The following is a 19,591-nucleotide window of genomic DNA, read 5'->3' on the forward strand; positions in this document are numbered from 1 at the left end:
TATCTATCTGATGCCACACTCCTCTAGGTGCCCATGTGCAGCTTGGGGACACCAGTATGAGGCCAGAATGGGGACTGGAAGATCACGGAGTGGCGGGGAGCAGGCGAGTATGGTTTTTTCAACAACTGTACAATGCACCGCTAGTTCACATCACATTTTTGACCCACATTTAAGGCTGGGTTCACATTCGGATGCCTCATACTGATGCCATGACAGTGACATCTGTTCACCATAGAGTTTCATTGTAAAAAAAAAAAAAAAAAAGGATAATTTTTTTTTTACCAGACTGTGCAGGATACAAGAGCGTGGAGTACTGCATTTTTGTATTGTGTACGTCATAGTCCAGTAAAAACACATGTATGGTAAAGAATCAAATGCCACTGTATGACGCCTGCCTGCCCGTTAAAAAATTTGCTGTGGGGCCCAATCATTTCTAGCTACTCCACTGGTTACCAGGGGTTCAGACTATGGGGACAGACTACAGTCGGTGTCAGCCCTGCAGCAATACATAGAATGGGCGCCTATCCTACAGCAGGGGTCATACTGTACATACAGTGTAGTGTGATGTCATGTTCACCTCTCCGGGTATATTACCCAGGAAAGCACAATTCTGCAAAAAGCACATGTTCTATCTTTTGGTGGAACGAAAGTGCGGAATGGAACCCCACGGAAGCACTGCGTAGTGCTTACGTACTGTTCTGTTTTCGTAATTCCGTTTCGCACCCTTCCGCATTAAAGTGAATGGGTCCGCATCCGTGATGCGGAATGCACACAGAAGGGTGCCCATTTATTGCTAATCCGCATATGCGGTCCGCAATACGGGAATGGCTGGCCCCTTTCATATGAACAATACGGGTTGGCTCCAGATGCTTTCAGTGTGCATTCAGTGAAACTCTCACCTTTTTTCAAGCAAGTTCAGTCAGTTTTGTCTTTTTTCTGCGCGGGTGCAATGCGTTTTGATGCGTTTTTCATGCACGTGATAAAAAACAAAAAGTTTAAAAACAATATCTCCTAGCAACCTGGTGGTGAGCGTGGTGACGTCGGCGCAGGTCCTGCTGAATGAAGATAGAAGATTTCTATCTTCATTCAGCAGGACCTGCTCCAACGTCACCACGCTCACCACGTTGTGAGCGCGGTGACGTCACCAAAAGTACTTTTCCTGCCAGGTCCTGAAAAAAGACGAGCTGGGCTGCGCGATCCAGTGGATGAGGTGAATAATTCAATATTTTATAATTTTTTAACCCCTCAAGCCACATGTTACTTAGCATTCTGTATTAAGAATGCTATAATTTTCCATTATAACCATGTTATAAGGGAAAATAATAAAGTTCGGGACCCTATCATATCCTAGCAACCATCTGTGAAAATCGCATTGCATCCGCAATGCTTGCGGATGCAATGCGATTTTCAAGCAGCCCCATTCACTTCTGTGGGGCCTGCGCTACGTGAAAAACACAGAATATTGAGCATGCTGCGATTTTTACGCAACGCACAAGTGATGCGTGAAAATCACTGATCATGTACACAGCCCCATTGAAGTGAATGGGTCCGGATTCAGTGCGGGTGCAATGCGTTGTATAAGACACTATATGATGTATGATAGAATGACACTACATGACAGATAGGGTGTGTGTGTATGTATATATAATAGGAAAAGGATGGCGTGGCAGCCTGGTCTGGTCTAGATCGTGACTAGTCAAAGGAGCGGGGTTTACACAGGGGGGGCCCATACAAAAATTTGCTGTGGGGCCCAGTCACCTCTAGTTACGCCCCTGTTTAGGGATCTATATGGGAGCGTGGCCCTTATAGTGTGACCCTGTCAGCGATGTTTAGGGATCTATATGGGAGCGTGGCCCTTATAGTGTGACCCTGTCAGCGATGTTTAGGGATCTATATAGGAGCGTGGCCCTTATAGTGTGACGCTGTCAGCGATGTTTATGGATAGATGTGGGAGCGTGGCCCTTATAGTGTGACGCTGTCAGCAATGTTTATGGATAGATGTGGGAGCGTGGCCCTTATAGTGTGACGCTGTCAGCAATGTTTATGGATAGATGTGGGTGCGTGGCCCTTATAGTGTGACGCTGTCAGCGATGTTTATGGATAGATGTGGGAGCGTGGCCCTTATAGTGTGACGCTGTCAGCGATGTTTATGGATAGATGTGGGAGCGTGGCCCTTGTAGTGTGACGCTGTCAGCGATGTTTATGGATAGCTGTGGGAGTGTGGCCCTTATTTTGTGACGCTGTCAGCGATGTTTATGGATAGATGTGGGAGCGTGGCCCTTATAGTGTGACGCTGTCAGCGATGTTTAGGGATCTATATGGGAGCGTGGCCCTTATAGTGTGACGCTGTCAGCGATGTTTATGGATAGATGTGGGAGCGTGGCCCTTATAGTGTGACGCTGTCAGCAATGTTTATGGATAGATGTGGGAGCGTGGCCCTTATAGTGTGACGCTGTCAGCGATGTTTATGGATAGATGTGGGAGCGTGGCCCTTATTGTGTGACGCTGTCAGCGATGTTTATGGATAGATGTGGGAGCGTGGCCCTTATAGTGTGACGCTGTCAGCAATGTTTATGGATAGATGTGGGAGCGTGGCCCTTATAGTGTGACGCTGTCAGCAATGTTTATGGATAGATGTGGGAGCGTGGCCCTTATAGTGTGACGCTGTCAGTGATGTTTATGGATAGATGTGGGAGCGTGGCCCTTATAGTGTGACGCTGTCAGCGATGTTTAGGGATCTATATGGGAGCGTGGCCCTTATAGTGTGACGCTGTCAGCGATGTTTATGGATAGATGTGGGAGCGTGGCCCTTATAGTGTGACCCTGTCAGCGATGTTTATGGATAGATGTGGGAGCGTGGCCTTTATAGTTTGTTGCAGTCTGCTATCCCTAAGTTTGTATACCATGAGTAACTAGCACAAGTAAAATAAAAATAAAGTATTTATCAAATAATCTGACACTTAGGATGTTTCTAAATATGGTGCGTTAATGTAATTTAAAAATTGGCTAAGTAGTGAAGGTTTTTAAAATACATTTTTGGAATATTTATTGACAATGATATAATTTTTTTTCTATCAGAATGCCGTCTTGCATTGTTCGTGGATGCAAGACGACTCAAAAAAAAAAAAGGGACCGTTCCATCATCCTCCATTCTTTTCCTCGTGATGTGGAACTAATCCGCAAATGGCTCAGATAAACAAGTCAGTACCCTCATAATCTGGATGAAATGGTTATAAAAGTGAAGGAGGGGACTCTGTTTGACAATTATAGAATGTGTTCATTACATTTTACAAATGATGAGTACACTCATCATGAAGACCGTAGAAGATTTTTTTTTTTTTGTTAAACAATTTTTATTGGTTTTTCATATATATAGACAATGAAATAACAATCACAGTACATCACTGAGAGTGCTTAGAAACCTCTGACGCAGCAGAGGAATGGAGCAAAGGAAAGCATCAAGAAGTACAAGCAATAGACTGTACAAGGAGGCCAAAGTATGAGATAATTACCGTTGGAGAGTCATACAACCTAAAATTAGCGCTTGCAAGTAGTGAAACCTAGAAATTACAATCCAAAAGCTTCAAATTAAAACCAAAGAATCGAACATACAGAAGATAAGGCCAAAAGACATAAAGAGGAAACAGATCTGATTAGATTATGAAAAACCTCTATAACTCCTCCAAGCCGACCATGTTGTAATGAGATAGGGGAGCAGTCCCACCATACGTGAATGAAGGTGCCTTTTTCTGATCCGCACCGCCAACACCGATCTGAAGCGTCAGGATAAAGGATAGAGATTTTGTCAGGGGTTTTATACCATCTCGACAGGACTTTGTACCCGTTCTCCTGAACTTGGACACATCTAGAGACCTTATGGGGAGCAATGAGTAGTGAATCGATCTCTTTCTCTGAGAATTGTTTGTTTAGGTCTTTCTCCCAGTAGCCTATAAAAGAGGGTTTGACCTTAGTGGGTGGGTCAATAAGTTTTTTGTAGAGAAGAGAGATCAATTTGGGAGGGTATTTGTCGGAAGCGAGCAAATTCTCAAACCAAGAGGAGGAATGGTCCTTGGGCAAAGAGCGGGAAAGGGTAAGTAGTTCTTTTTTGAGATATTGGAGAGTGAGGAAATTGGGAGTGGTATCAAGAACGGATGTCAAGGCTGGTTCCAATAGGACACACCCGTTTTCATCTAACAGATCTGATATGGGGATGTTTGAGTCCCTGAGCTGGGAGGGAGTGGAGGATCTTATCTCAGATGGAGCTAAGGAGAAAAGATCTTTGGTTCGAAGGAGGGCTGTTAAGGGGAGCTGATCGCTGTATTTGGACGAGAACCAGTTCCAGACTTTAATAGAATTAAAGGATTGGACATCCGAGGGAGTGGAGTAAGGGGTTTCCCTAATAGCAGAAGGGATCTAAGAGAGGAAACAAAGTTAGCATTTTCCATATAGACCCAGAATTTGTTAGGAGGGGAGCGAATCCAATCAATTATCCTACCTAGATGTATAGCTTTTAGATAAAGTTCAGGATTAGGTAAACCTATTCCTCCAAAACGTTTAGACTTAGTGAGAGTCGCTATAGAAATTCTGGGCTTTCTCTTTTCCCATACAAAGCGGCTTATGAGAGTATTAAGCTTCCTAAGAAAAGTTCGGGGTATCTCGATGGGGAGGACCTGAAAAAGATATGTAAGTCTAGGGAGAATTACAGAGATCACCATATTTTTCCTCCCAAACCAGGATGGAAGTGGCCTTCGAGAGATTCCAATTGAGCGGTGATAGAGTGCAGTAAGGGCGTATAATTTAGATGGAAAAGGTCTGGTAGATGGGCATTGATTTTGATTCCTAAATAGGAGATAAGTTGAGTGGCCCAAGTACAAGGGGAGTTTGCCTGTAATTGTTTGATGGTTGTAAGGGGTAGGCCCATATGTAGGATCTGCGATTTGTGGGGATTAATTTTAAAGTTAGAGAGCGAACTGAAGGTGTCTAATATTTTAAGAATCTTGGGCATCGAAATAAGGGGATTGGTTGTTAAGATCAATAAATCGTCTGCAAAAGCAGCTAGTTTACATTCATGAAGACCCACCCTTAGACCCCGAATAGAGTCCTCTTGTCTGAGGGCCTGCAAGAGGGTTTCCATGACTAAAACAAAAATAAGGGGGGAAAGGGGACAACCCTGACGAGTTCCATTCTTGATTAGGAAGTAGTTGGATAATTGGTTATTTACTAGGACAGAGGCGGAGGCGTTGTCGTACATTGCAAAAATAGCTTGGATATAGGATTCTGGAAAATTGAATTTCCTTAGGGTAAGTTTGATAAAGGGCCAGTCAATCCTATCAAAAGCCTTTTCCGCGTCTGTACCTAGAAGAACCAATGGAAGTTTTTTATTGGAGGCAAAATAAAGGGCATTCAATACTTTGGTAGTATTGTCCTTTCCCTCTCTCCCTTTGATAAATCAGGGAGAATAGACTGAATTCTAGTTGCCAGCATTTTAGCTAATAGTTTCAAGTCTATATTCAGGAGTGATATGGGTCTGTAATTAGCGCAAATGGAGGGATCCTTACCCTCTTTAGGTATGATCGTAATCACAGCTCTTGTCATGTCGGATGAGAGAGGGAAATTTGAAAGCGTTTGGTTATATACCCGGATAAGATAGGGAGCTAAAGTTTTAGAGAAAGCCGAATAATAGGTTGTTGGGAGACCGTCGGGGCCAGGACATTTGTTTTTAGGGGAGGATTTTAAGGCAATAGAGAATTCCGTGATGTCAAAAGGTTTTGAGATGTCCAATTTTTGGGGTATGGTTAGGGAAGGCAAGTTAAGGGAGTCCAAAAATGATTTAGTATGAGAAGGTGAGCCCGAGGGAGGGGCTAAATTATAAAGGTCTCTATAGAAAAGCCTAAATTGTTCCGCAATGGACTCGGGGGAAAAAAGTTGGTGTCCTTGAGTAGATTTAATCAAAGTTACGTATCTAGCGTTTTTTCTTTTCTTCAATCGGTTCATCATGAATCTGGAGGCCTTATTGCCGTGGGCATAGAATTTATGTTGGGAAGAAAGGTAAATTTTGGCCGACTTTTTATTTAATAGGTTTTTGAGCTCTGATCTGAGGGTAGAGAGGTCAGAAAGGTGTTGGGGGTCTAGGGAATGTTTGTGGAGGTTCTCCAAAGTATGAATGCGGTCTAATAGAGAGGAGAAGTGCTGATCTGTGACTTTTTTCAAATGGGAACATTTACTTATGAAATGACCACGAATATAAGCTTTGTGAGCATCCCATAGAGTTTGTGGGGATATATCAGGAGAGTCGTTTTCCCTAAAATAGTGTTCCAGAAGGGAGGTGAAGTGTGCTACATGTCTTTCATCGCTCAATATGGATTCGTTTAATCTCCAGTTAGAGGACTTACCAGAGCCAGGCTGGGTGTGGAAGGAGCAAAACACTGGGGCATGGTCGGATATGGTGATATCTCCAATTCTCGGATTTGAGGAAAGATACAGGAAATCTTTAGGTATGAAGATGTAATCAATCCTACTGTAAGAATGACCTGGAGCAGAATAAAAGGTATAGTCATTAGTGGACGGATTCAAACACCTCCAAACGTCTATTAGGCCTAGTATATGTAGTTTTCTCTTCAGTTTTCTGAGAAGTTTGATAGGGACAGAGGATTTTTTAGAGTAAGTGTCTGATGGAGGATGTAACGCTAGATTAAAATCACCAGCTAAAATAACTGTTCCTTCTCTGGTTTCTTCAATTAAAGAGAGAACTTTGAGGAGCCAAGGGACCTGGTTATAATTTGGAGCATATATATTTACCAATGTGAACATTTTGTGACCTATAAGACCTTTTAAAATAAGAAATCTTCCCTCAGTGTCAGCAGAATGTGAGGAGTATTGAAAAGGGGTGTTTCTTCTGAAGCCAATGCTGACTCCCCTGGAGGCCGCCCCATCCGAGCCACTATGAAACCAGACAGGAAATCTGGAATGGGAAAGGTCAGGAAATTTCCCTTGTTTGTAGTGTGTTTCTTGAAGAAAAATAACTGAACAATTTTCTCTCCACAAAAGGGAAAGAATCTGGGTCCTTTTAGAGGGGGATCTCAAACCCTTCACGTTGAAGGAAGATAATGTAAAATCAGTCATGGTGGTTCAAATACGGGGGGGGGGGGGGGGGAAGCGGGATAGTGGCAGCCTCCAGGGGGGCCAGGTATCTCATAGGAGCAAGTATGTGACTCTCCAAAGGAAGAGACCGTAGTCTCAGGGTGTACCGTGTCATAATAAGACAAAAACATAACAGAAAATAACAATTAGAACAAGGTCGCTCTGTGGCAACCAACTCAGGTGACATTTGTTAATTATTCAGGTAATGAAATACTTGAACAGTGAAGTATTAGTATCGGGGGGGGGGGGGGAAAGGAGGTGAAAAACCTCATAGGTATGGACCTGCACAAGGACATCAATTAGAAAAGATCTAGAGACCAGTAAATGTTAGGGTAAGGGAGAGGTAAAGGGGGGGAGGAAGAGGAGAAAGGGGGTAGGAGACAGGGAAGGGACGGGGATGGAATGAGAGAGGGTGGATATGAAAGCAGTTAAGGGAGGTAAGCAAATGGTTAATAAGCTAAATTAATGAAAAGACCATGCGATTTTCTTGGGGGTCAAGAGGCTCTTCAATCTCTGTTGTTTCGGAGTACCGACTTTCTCCCATGGCGTCATCTTTGGGAGATCGGGGAGAGATGCGATATTTGACACGGAGTCCCAGCTGGCAATATCAAGTGGAGGGGTGTCCGGAGAAGAAATCTTGTAGGTCTTCATGAGAAGAAATCCTGAAGGCTTTTCCGGAAAAATTAAAGGCAATCCCGAAGGGAAAGGTCCATCTGTAAGGAATGCGTTTATCTCAGAGGAAGTCAGTGAGCGGCTTAAGGAATTTGCGCTTCTGGAGAGTGACCTGAGCTAAGTCTTGAAAGATAGAGATCTGGTTGTTTTCAAAGTTAATATTCTTCATGGATCTTGCCGCTGAAAGAATCTTCTCTTTGTCCCCAAAGTTAAGAAAGCGACATATAATGTCTCTAGGGGGTTCGCTGTTTTTTGGTTTAGGTCTTAAGGCTCTGTGAGCTCTTTCAATTTGAGGAATTGTCACCTATCATGAGTCCAGAGGTGGTTGTGGAACATAGAGTGCGAGAAATAGAGGAAGAAAATGTTGATCCATCAGCTACTACTTATGAGGACCCAGATGACGAAACGTTCCATCCTTCTGAATCAGACACTGAGTTAGAAGAAAGTTTTGTGGCTCATAGTGACGAGGATATACAGTCATGTGAAAAAATTAGGACACCCTTTGAAAGCATGTGGTTTTTTGTAACATTTTTAATAAAAGGTTATTTCATTCTACAAAAATGCCTATTCTAACTGAGGAAAAAGATAGGACACCCTTGCCCCTAATAGCGAGTGTTACCTCCTTTGGCTGAAATAACTGCAGTGAGACGGTTCTTGTAGCCATCTACCAGTCTTCGACATCGGTCTGAGGAAATTTTACCCCACTCCTCAATGCAGAACTTTTTCAGCTGTGAGATGTTTGAGGGGTTTCTTGCACGTACAGCCCTTTTCAAGTCACCCCACAGCATCTCAATGGGATTCAAATCTGGACTTTGACTTGGCCATTCCAGGACTCTCCATTTCTTCTTTTTCAGCCAATCTTTGGTTGATTTACTAGTATGTTTTGGGTCATTGTCATGTTGCATGGTCCAGTTCCGCTTCAGCTTTAATTTTCTAACTGATGGTCTCACATGTTCTTCAAGCACCTTCTGATACACAGTAGAATTCATCGTGGATTCTATGATGGTGAGCTGACCAGGTCCTGCTGCAGCAAAGCAGCCCCAAACCATGACACTTCCACCTCCATGCTTCACAGTTGGTATGAGGTTCTTTTCTTGGAATGCTGTGTTTGGTTTACGCCAAACATGTCCTCTGCTGTTGTGTCCAAATAATTCAATTTTGGACTCATCTGTCCAAAGAACATTATTCCAGAAGTCCTGGTCTTTGTCAACTTTATCTCTGGCAAATGTCAGTCTGGCCTCGATGTTTCTCTTGGAAAGCAAAGGTTTCCTCCTTGCACACCTCCCATGCAAGTTAAACTTGTACAGTCTCTTTCTGATTGTAGAGGCATGTACTTCTACATCAACAGTAGCCAGAGCCTGCTGTAGTTCGCGAGATGACACTTTAGGGTTTTTGGAGACCTCTTTTAGCATCTTGCGGTCTGCTCTTGGGGTGAACTTGCTGGGGCGACCAGTCCTGGGCATGTTGGCAGTTGTTTTGAAAGCCCTCCACTTGTAGACTATCTTCCGGACAGTGGAATGGCTGATTTCAAAATCTTTTGAGATCTTTTTAAATCCCTTCCCAGACTCATAGGCTGCTACAATCTTTTTTCTGAAGTCCTCTGACAGCTCTTTTGCTCTCACCATGGTGCTCACTCTCACTTCAACAGTCAGGAGCACACCAAACTAAATGTCTGAGGTTTAAATAGGGCAAGCCTCATTCAACATGCAGAGTAACGATCTACTAATTATGTGCACCTGGTGTGATATACCTGTGTGAGATCTGAGCCAATTTAAGAGGGAATACATGTGAGGGTGTCCTATCTTTTTCCTCAGTTAGAATAGGCATTTTTGTAGAATGACATTTACAGAAGATCTTGAAAAGACTTTTCTTCAGTTTTCTTTGTTTAGTTGGATTACTTTAATCTCTCTGTATTGTTGAAACGGAGATGAAATAACCTTTTATTAAAAATGTTACAAAAAACCACATGCTTTCAAAGGGTGTCCTATTTTTTTCACATGACTGTAGATGTTGAAGAAGAATTTGAAGTTCTGGAACATGACTGTTTTAGCCATGCAATGGAGCCAAAATATATAGTTTTCGATTGCTCTTTACGTCTTCTATTATCACTAGTACCATGTCAATCAAGATCAAAGCGTAATGGCAACAATAACCGCGTTTAAAAAACAAAAAATTGGAAGCATGATCAGTGTAACCGTAAAATGTTCAAATGGCCATATTTTAAATATTTATGGTCAGGGCTAGGAAACGTCGGTGTACGCGGAGACTCCCGCCCTGAGCAAGGTGGCTGGATTATGCCGGGAGCCACGGCGAGGGTACACCAAGAAAGGGGGCAAAAGCAACCATTAGGAACAATACTTTATTACGTGGATTACAAAGCCAAAGAACAAAAGGCACGGGATATCTCTACTTGAGGATCAGGGATATATCTAGTGTAGCAAGAGGACCGCCACCGCCCCATGCTCCGAATGACGTGAGCTGGCACCTGATGCCGTGATGCGGCTGAAGCCGCCCCTATGCGGAAAGAATGCCCTGATATTACTTTGGGGTCGTATCCTAGGCCTTGGGCGAGAGCACGGATGCAGGATATGAACCGTGTGGCAGTGAGGGGTTTGCCTGCGTGCGGCAGGAGTGGACTGTCTGGAGAAGAGACCTGGATGTGTAATAATAATTGGTGCAGCACCTGAACTGGGCACCACATGTTGGTAGTCGGATAAAATCTGATTGCAGTGGGGGGACCCGTCTGACTGGTTTTGGTGGAGGGTAGGAGGAGAGTGTAGCAACCTCGGCCCCAAGACAGATGCTGTTTCAACGGGTGACCCTGACGGTTCGGCCCGGCTAAGACTTCCCCGGGCCTAAGAAACCCATAAAAAATGAGGTACATGGCCGCTTTCAGGATCAAGCTAGTGGAGGGCCCAAAAGGAAAACCGTCCAACGACGAGGAGAGAGCCCTAAACAATTCGCTAGACACAGGTTGCCTACGGCTATGGGACCCCTTACCCTCCTTTTGAATACCCCGAAGGGTGGCCTTAATGGCCTGAACAGAGAAAAAGGACCCGCGGTGAGGATCATCCAGCATGAAGTGGTGTTGAAGTCCGGCTAAATAGAGTTTGATGGTATTGTGTGACAGAGACAGTTGGTAATGACAATGGGCTAGAAAGGCCATGATGTGGGAAGTTTCGGAATGATGACCCCTTGGATGAGTCCTGGAGAATTTATCAAACACTCATTATTGTAAACAAAATGAGAGCATCGGAGCATGAACTGCTCCAATACTCAAGTACCGGTAGCTGCCTGGCTGAAAATGGGGGTATGTCCAAGTTCAGCTCTGAAACTATACAACCCTTTTAAATATTTCCTTACCATGCAGTTCAAATTCGTGTTGAGTGATTTGTGCATCGTATTCTATTAGTTCGACCAGATAACTGCGATCGATTACTTTTGTTGTAAAAAATTGATGTAGAGTTACACAGGGAACCTCAACCAAAAAACATGACATCTGGGCATACTCATGGCAACATAAGCTTTCTTCCAATCTTGCCATTTTTTTGCAGTTTCCACATTTGCACCAATTCGTGTTTACAAGGCGACCTTCTGGATCTTCAGGAGGACGTGGGATAATGGATGTAGTCTGTTTTCTGAAGAAACACCCTCTCTCAGTCTTGCTAGAAGCCCTGTAAATTGCTGATACAAAAAATAAATATTTAACCTACTATACTGTCTCACTAGACATGCATGTTTAAAATATAAAGTACCGTTTTTTATAGACATATTTGTTTCTTAAAAAAGTGTGTGAAAAATGACCCTGCGTTTTATTTGTCAAGTAATGATGAGCCGCTCCCATTAGTACAGGCGGATCGGGAAACGGTGAAAGCTTTGTACTCCCCGCTTTCTGGTACACATTTGACAGTTGTGAAGGCTGTGGGCAGAATTCACAGCACAGTGGGTGGCAGGATGAAGACGATCGTGCTGGAGGAGAGGATCCGCGTTGTCCGGAACCTTGATTTATTTTTTTTTAACCCATAGTAGGCTGGTGGGGGTTGTTATGAAGCTACAGTGGGCTGCTATAAGGATAATGGGGGCTGATGAGAGGCATGGGACTATTATCTGTGGTCTTATTGGGGTCATTAACCTTGGTGTCTGATTTGAGTTCTTATTGGGGCTCTCACTTGAGGTCTGATTAACATTGGGGGTGTGATTGCTGGTCTGAACAGAGGCCAAATAAAAAAAATATTGTTCCCCTCTAAATCCTAGGTGTTTTGTCTTATAGGTTGAAAAATACTGTTAATAGAATGGGATTTTTGCTAAATTATCTAAGACTTACCGGTCTCGATGCATTTGTGGCAGATGGACTAACTAATTCTTTGGTTGTTCCATCAGAACTTTCCTCCTGAAAATAAGATAATGAATATGTTTTTATTTAATATTGATATTATTAGCAAAATTAACCAAAAAACTGTAAATAGTTTTACCTCAACATAATTTTCATCATCACTTTCTACTTTAAACTCCTCTGATTCCTCTCCGCGAAAATTGGTTTGCTGATTCTGGAATAGTATGTGGATTCTAACATTGTTTAGTCTGCAAATATTATTTTCTGAAAGCACAATGTTGGTTATTTTGTAAGGTAATTAAAGTTGTTGTCCAGGTTCAGAGCGAAACCGGGACATATCTCCATTATCACCCAGCCAGCCTCCCTGACAGGAGCATCTTAGCAGTTTATGCTCCAATGCTCTTTGTGCTGAGCTAAATTGCACATGGCAAAGTCATTTTCTTCAGTTTTGTTGAGGAAACAGGCTCTCTGTGTGACTGGCTGAAAGCCTGGTGACTTCAACGACACTGATGGGCGGGCCTTAATGCTGCCCTAGCCAGTAAAACATATATGGCATTGATAAATCATGCCCATCATTGCTGGTGACGTCACCAAACACATCAATGGGGCTGTCTGGGTGGTCAATGAAAACTCAGGGTCTGAAACTGGCTGACCTGTCTATGAAGAGGGGGGTGGCTCTACTTCTATAAATGTTTAATAGAACAGGTTCTGTGAACATCTATGTCGAATCACCAGTCGATGGAGCTAGAGGAGTGCACTTTTTCACTCTATAGTAGTATTTTGTCCCTCTGCACATTTATTTATGCCTGCCGCAAACATTGTCCTGATAAGGCTTTATGAACACGAAGGGCTCATGCACACGATTGCGGTCCCCAATGCATGGGCAGCAACTGTGCGGCTGCTGCAGCCGGATACAGACCCATTCAACTTGAATGTGTCCGTGAACACGGAAGTACGCTGAGGTCTTCCGTGGTGTTGCGCTCCGTGCTTCTGCACTGCATCTCCCGGATTGCGGACCCTTTCACTTCAATGGGTGCAGACGGATAACGTCCCCTTCCAGTAGTGTGCATGAGCCATTCATGTGCATAAAGCCTCATGAGGAGAATTTTAGCGGCAGGTATAAATGATATGTTATGCGGGTACACAGTCACATGCATGAGCCCAAAGGTTGTGCTTCTTTCCCTGCAATTGAGAAAGCAATATGCAGTCCACAATGCATTGGGAATATGTTTTTTATGAATTAAGGCGCAGAGAGAAACATCAGAGAAGCATTTTGTATTGTTTCCATGGAGTTTCCCATTAGTGCCTCCATTACGACTCTGCGATATCGGACTCATGAAAGTGAACGGTTCTGAAGGTTCTGAATCCGTGGTGAGGAATGCACAAGGACCAGTACCCATGTATTGCTGCCCGCAATTAGCTTGTTTGTGTGCAGGAGGCTTTAGTGAAGTGTGTAGTGATTCTAAGGCCTCATGCACACATCCATGTTTTGTCTCAGCATCCGAGCGGCATGTTTTTTTTGTCTCGTGTACGTACACAGTCACTTCATTGTGACCACAATACATGCGTACAGTAATATGTGTGCTGTCCGCATTCGTTGAGCAGTTCTGTGACCACAAAAAATATATATATTATGTCCTATTCGTGTAGGTTTTACTGAAAAGAAGAGGTGTTTCTATGAGGGCACATTCACCCAGTCGTAGGAGTGCCTTTCCGTGCACTGTTGGCCTCAATTTCAGGTCACCAAGTCACGGGCAACGTCTGTGCAGCCGCTGGGATGGATCCATCCATGATACTTCCTTTACACAAAAAAGTATTGCATGCAATATTTTTTTATGTGCGGAGGCCAGAAACACCACAAAGGCACTCCGTAGTGTTTCTGTGGGGTTCCCTTGTGCATTTCTGCACTGCATCTCCTTGATTGCGTACAATTTCAAGTGAATAGGTCCTTGATCCGTGTTGCATATGACCAGTGGATGTGTATTATGGGCCCACTGTATGCGGGAGGCAATACGGCCATGGCTGGCCAGCCGCAGTGTACATGAGCCCTGATGGACTGTTTATTTTGACAAATTTATGACAGCACACAGGCGGCATTTGTGTTTTTTAACTGCCGCATAAGGGCTTATTCGCGTGACCATGTGCAGCCTGTGCCTGTGCTGTTGAGGTCCACAATGCACGTGCACCGACCGTGGGCCAGCCACATACAGATCATGGACCAATTCACTTGAATGGGTCCACGATTCATCCGTTCAGCAAAAAGATAGAGCAAGTTCTATCCTTTTGCAGTGCAGAGAAATCGAATGGAACCCCAGGAAACACTCCTTAGTGCCCCATTCCAAATCGCATGATTTGCGGAATGGGTCTGCATCGGTGAATCACAATGCAAACGGAACGGTGAACATATATTGCGGATCCACCAATGCGATCCGCAATAAGACTTCTTTCACACAGGAGATTTAGATCTCACAAGAGGTCTCCAAAACAGATCAGTTTTGCCCTAATGCATTCTGAATTGATCTGATCAGAATGCATCAGTTTGGCTCCGTTCTGCCTCCATTTCACTTTAGAGGCAGACAACAAAACGCTGCTGGCTGTGTTTTGGTGTCCGCATAACCAAACTGAGCCAGACGGATCCGTCCTGACACACAATGTTAGGCCTCTTTCACATCATTTTTCTCAGCAATGCGGGCACATATGAACATGGGACCAACAGAGATGTCTACAGCTGCCAAGCGCTCATGTAGGGCTCTTTCACACTTGCGTTGTGTGGATCCGGCGTGCACTTACGTCGCCGGAAATGCCCGCCGGATCCATCACAGCGCAAGACAACTGAAAGCATTTGAAGACTGATCAGTCTTCAAAATGCTTTCAGTGTTACTATGGCAGCCAGGACGCTATTAAAGTCCTGGTTGCCATAGTAAGTAGTGGGGAGCGGAAGAGCAGTATACTTACCATCCGTGCGGGTCCTGGGGCGCTCCACAATGACGTCAGAGCGCCCCACGTGCATGGATCACATGATCCATGCTCATGGCGCTCTGACGTCATTGTGGAGCGCCCCGAGAATCGGGAGCCTCACGGACGGTAAGTATACTTGTCCCCTGCCTCCCCACTACACTTTACCATGGCAGCCGGGACTTTAGCATCCTGGCTGCCATGGTAACCATTCATAAAAGCTAAACGTCGGGTCCGGATTAATGCACTTCAATGGACATTAATTCCGGATCCGGCGTTATGGCATGTCTTCCGGATTTTTGGACGGAGACAAATCCGCAGCATGATACGGTTTTGTCAACGTCCAAAAAACGTTCACATACTGAACGGAAGACATCCTGATGCATCCTGAAGGGATTTCTCTCCATTCAGAATGCATGGGGATAATCCTGATCAGTATCTTTCCGTCCTGGAGCCCAGAGGACGGAACTCTAGGATGGAAAGCAAAAACGCCAGTGTGAAAGAACCCTAAGTCAATGGGGACTGATCAGTTTTTTATAACAATCTGGCACAATAGAAAATAGATCCATCTCCCATTGACTTTTAATGGTGTTCAAGATGGATACATATTGGCTAAGGTAAAGATAATACAAACTGTTGGGATCCCGAAAATGAAATATGGAGGGATCCTCATGGGATTATAATCATCCCAGAGGTTTTACTTAGGAGATTCTGGCGGGAATTTTTCACGCCAAAAAGATAAGGTTTATGGCTAAGAATAGGAAGGTTGCTGGGCAGAGTAGGGGAGGTCAGTGATTGGGTCAGGAAGGGACCTATGGTATTGGTTGCTGGGCAGAATTGTGTAGGGATACCCAGCAACAGGTTCGGGATTGGGTGGAAGGTTTGGGGCTGGGACCAGGTTGGAGTGATAAAAAGAGGAGTTTGACAGCTGAGGGCTGTCAGAACGAGTACCTGAGGGAGGTTTTGCTGCTCTCCTGTGAAGATTGGCTGTTCCCGTTTTGCTGCTTTTGGAGAATTGCGGTCTGTTCCTGTCTGCTGCCTTTCATGATGGAGGATTTCGTTGCGGAACTTCGGAGGCGTGCGGGAGATGGCGATACTGCGTCCTGGCTGGAGTCCTGCCTGGCTGAAATGTCATCCCTTTCTGCGGTCCCTGTGGTGGTCGGCGGTTCCGGTGCGGCGGCGGAGCAGTCTGAGATGGTGGCTGAGGATTCGGGTGTTCCCTCCATATTGCCTGCGCTGCGCTCTTCTGTGAGAGAGAAGAGGCAGCGCACCCGTTTTTCTCCTTCCCCATGCAGGTCCGGTCAGGAGAGGAAGAGGCCGGAGAGACGCAGTGCCTCGGCTAATGAGGGCGCCGGAAGCAGCAGCAGTTTGATGACGTCGGCGGTGCAGCAGGAATTGATGTCCCCGGAAATCGTGGACCAGAATTTCCGTTCCTCTTGCAGTTTTCAGAGTCTGGATCCTGTTCCTGAGGTCTCTGCGGCTGGGAGAGCTTCCACTGATGCCACCAACGTTCCGGTCCAGTCAAGAAGAAGGGGAAGGCGCAGAGAGGGACGGCGGCCTGTGCAGCATTCTTCCCAGCAGCTCCACTTAGGTGTTGAGCGCGGGGGGAGTGCGTGCCTGGAAGATGGACCACAGCTGCAGGATTTCCCTAGATCTTCCTCAGGTGTCCAGGCTTCTGCTTCTGCGGGTGGTGAGTGCACCAGTGGTCTGAGTTCTGTGATTGCTTCCTTACCCTCTGTGCTTTCCTCCTTAAAGAATTTTGTCCCCCCCCTCCCCCGCCTCCTGAGCCGGCTGGTGTGACAGGCGTTTTTTTGGACGCTTGATGGTTTTCCGGTCAGGAGGTGGGTGGGGATTCAGATAGTGAGGAATCTCTCCCAAGGCCAGTTGCAAAACGGAAAGGTGTTTCCGAATTGTGTTATAAAGAAACATTGCCATGTGAATTATCTCCTTTAGGTTTTCATCTCTCCATGTCGGTGAAGGAGAATATATGGAGAAATTAATTTGTAGATATGTTATCTCTTCTTCCCGCTTCTAAAGATTTTGTTTCAAAGCTTGAAAAGCGGGAAGATAAGTCTGAGGAGGACAGAAGGCGTCCCATTCCGCAGACTTTTAATAATTGGCTTCAAGCTTACTGTATTTTTTGTAGCGTGATGGGAGAGAAATTTCCTATGAAGTGTTCCGTCCTTTTTCAGCATTTAGATAATGTGTTAGAGGCGTATAAAAATTTCGGGGGAATTGGTTGGTTTATATATGATGAAGGTTTCAGACAGAGGCTGTCGGGGTATCCTAGCATGCGTTGGGGTGCAAAGGATGTTGGTCTGTGGCTGAACTTATTGTTGCCGCAGCGTTCATCCTTTGCGACTGTGAGGCAGCAGGCAGCTCCGTCAGCCTCGCATTCGCAGTTATTTAGGAAAGGCACTTGCTTTGCATTTAATGAATCGCAGTGTAAGTGGCCTGCATCTTGCAAGTACCGACATGAGTGTGCTTTTTGTGGAGGTAGCCACCCGCTGGTTCGGTGTTATAAAAGAGCTAACATGCCGGCCCAGCCTTCCACAAAAGAGTATGTGTCTAAGAGCTTGGACGCCAGTAAAGCTGGAGAACATGCGTCCTTGGCTCGAGCGTTACCCAAATTTAATGATGGCGGAGTTGCTTCTGGATAGCTTTGCTTTTGGTTTTCGGTTACCGTCATTTTGTGGCTCTGGTTGTGAATGGGTCAATAATTTATCTTCTGTTGATCAGTTCCCTTCAGTGGTTCAGTCCAAGTTAGCAAAGGAATTGGCCTTAGGTAGGATTGCAGGTCCTTTTTCCTCTCCTCCTTTTGCTAATTTTCGCCTTTCTCCATTAGGGGTGGTACCTAAGAAGGAGCCTAATGCTTATCGTTTGATTCACCACTTGTCCTTTCCTTATGGGGCGTTGAATGATGAAATCGATAAAGCATTATGCTCTGTTAAGTATGCCACCTTTGATTCTGCTGTAGATTTTGTGCGGGGTTGTGGCAAAGGCGCTTTAATGGCAAAAGCGGACATACAGTCCGCTTTTCGTTTATTGCAGTCCGCTTTTCGTCCAGCCTTCATGCTTTAATTCTCTAGGTTTCCAATTTAATGGTTTGTTTTACTTTGATAAATGTCTTCCTATGGGATGTTCTTTATCATGTTTTTATTTTGAAGTTTTTTCTTCTTTTCTTGAATGGGCGGTTTCGGTGAGATGTATGCGAGGAGCAGTTACGCATTACTTGGATGATTTTTTGTTTGTTGGTCCGGCGGGTTCTGATGTATGTTCTGAATTGTTGGAGTCCTTCTTTGCGGTATGTTCTGAGTTCGGTGTTCCGCTAGCGGTGGATAAGACGATTTACCCAGTTAATCGTTTGGAGTATTTAGGAATAGTCATTGATTCAGAGAAGGGTGTGTGTTGTCTCCCATTGGATAAGGTTGCCAAGATATGCACAGTTTTGTCTGATTTATTAAAAAGGCATAAAGGTACAGTGAGAGAGATTCAGTCGATTTTAGGTATGTTAGCTTTTGCTAGTAGGGTAATGCCGATGGGACGAGTATTTTGTAGGAGATTGTCTTAAAAAATTTCAGGTATTAGGAATTCAGCTTTTCATGTTCGGTTGTGCAGAGAGGTTAAAGAGGATTTTGTGGTTTGGTTGGAATTTTTTCAGCAGTATAATGGTAGGTCATTTTGGCAGGATTTTGTTGTGGCTTCATCTTTCGATTTATTTACAGATGCTGCCGGTTCGTGTGGTTTCGGTGCGTATTGGACTGGGCATTGGTGTGCTGCAGAGTGGCATCCGGCATGGGTTTCTAATGGGGTCACTAAGAATATTGTTCTGTTGGAACTATTCCCTGTTGTGGTGGCTTTGGTTTTATGGGGTAGTTGTTTCTCTAATAAAAGGATTATTTAGCATTCTGATAATAGGGGTGTTTTATTTGCAGTTAATTGTTTGTCATCTAAGTGTCCGTTGGTAGTTAAGTTGTTGCGTCATTTAGTTCTTTTGTGTTTAAAGTTAAATATTTGGCTGAAGGCTCGTCATGTTCCTGGGATAGATAACTTTATTGCTGATTCATTGTCGCGTTTTCAGTTTCAGAGATTTCATCGGCTGGCGAAAGGGGCCGACCCAGAAGGGGAGCTATGCCCAGGGCATCTGTGGAATCTGATTTGGTCCTAGGCATGTCGTATTTGCAGTCATCGGTGGCTCCTGCAACGTGGTTGGATTACGGTCGGTCCTGGGGTCGGTGGTGTCGGTTTGCTGAAGGTAGAGGTTGGTCCCCTTATGTCTGTGGCGAAGTTTCGGCTTTAGCTTTTTGCTTAGCATTATTTCAGGATGGTTTGGCTTATGCTACAGTTTTGAGAGTTTTGTCTGGGATTTCCTTTTTTCTTAGAATTTTAGGTTCTCCTTCCGTTTTAGATTATTTTCTGATCAAGCAGGTTTTGAAAGGATACATGCGAGGTAATTGTTTTCCTGACAATAGATGTCCTATTTCACCAGTG

The sequence above is a fragment of the Bufo gargarizans genome, chromosome 1 (assembly GCF_014858855.1).
Source record: "Bufo gargarizans isolate SCDJY-AF-19 chromosome 1, ASM1485885v1, whole genome shotgun sequence".
Taxonomy (NCBI): Eukaryota; Metazoa; Chordata; class Amphibia; order Anura; family Bufonidae; genus Bufo; species Bufo gargarizans.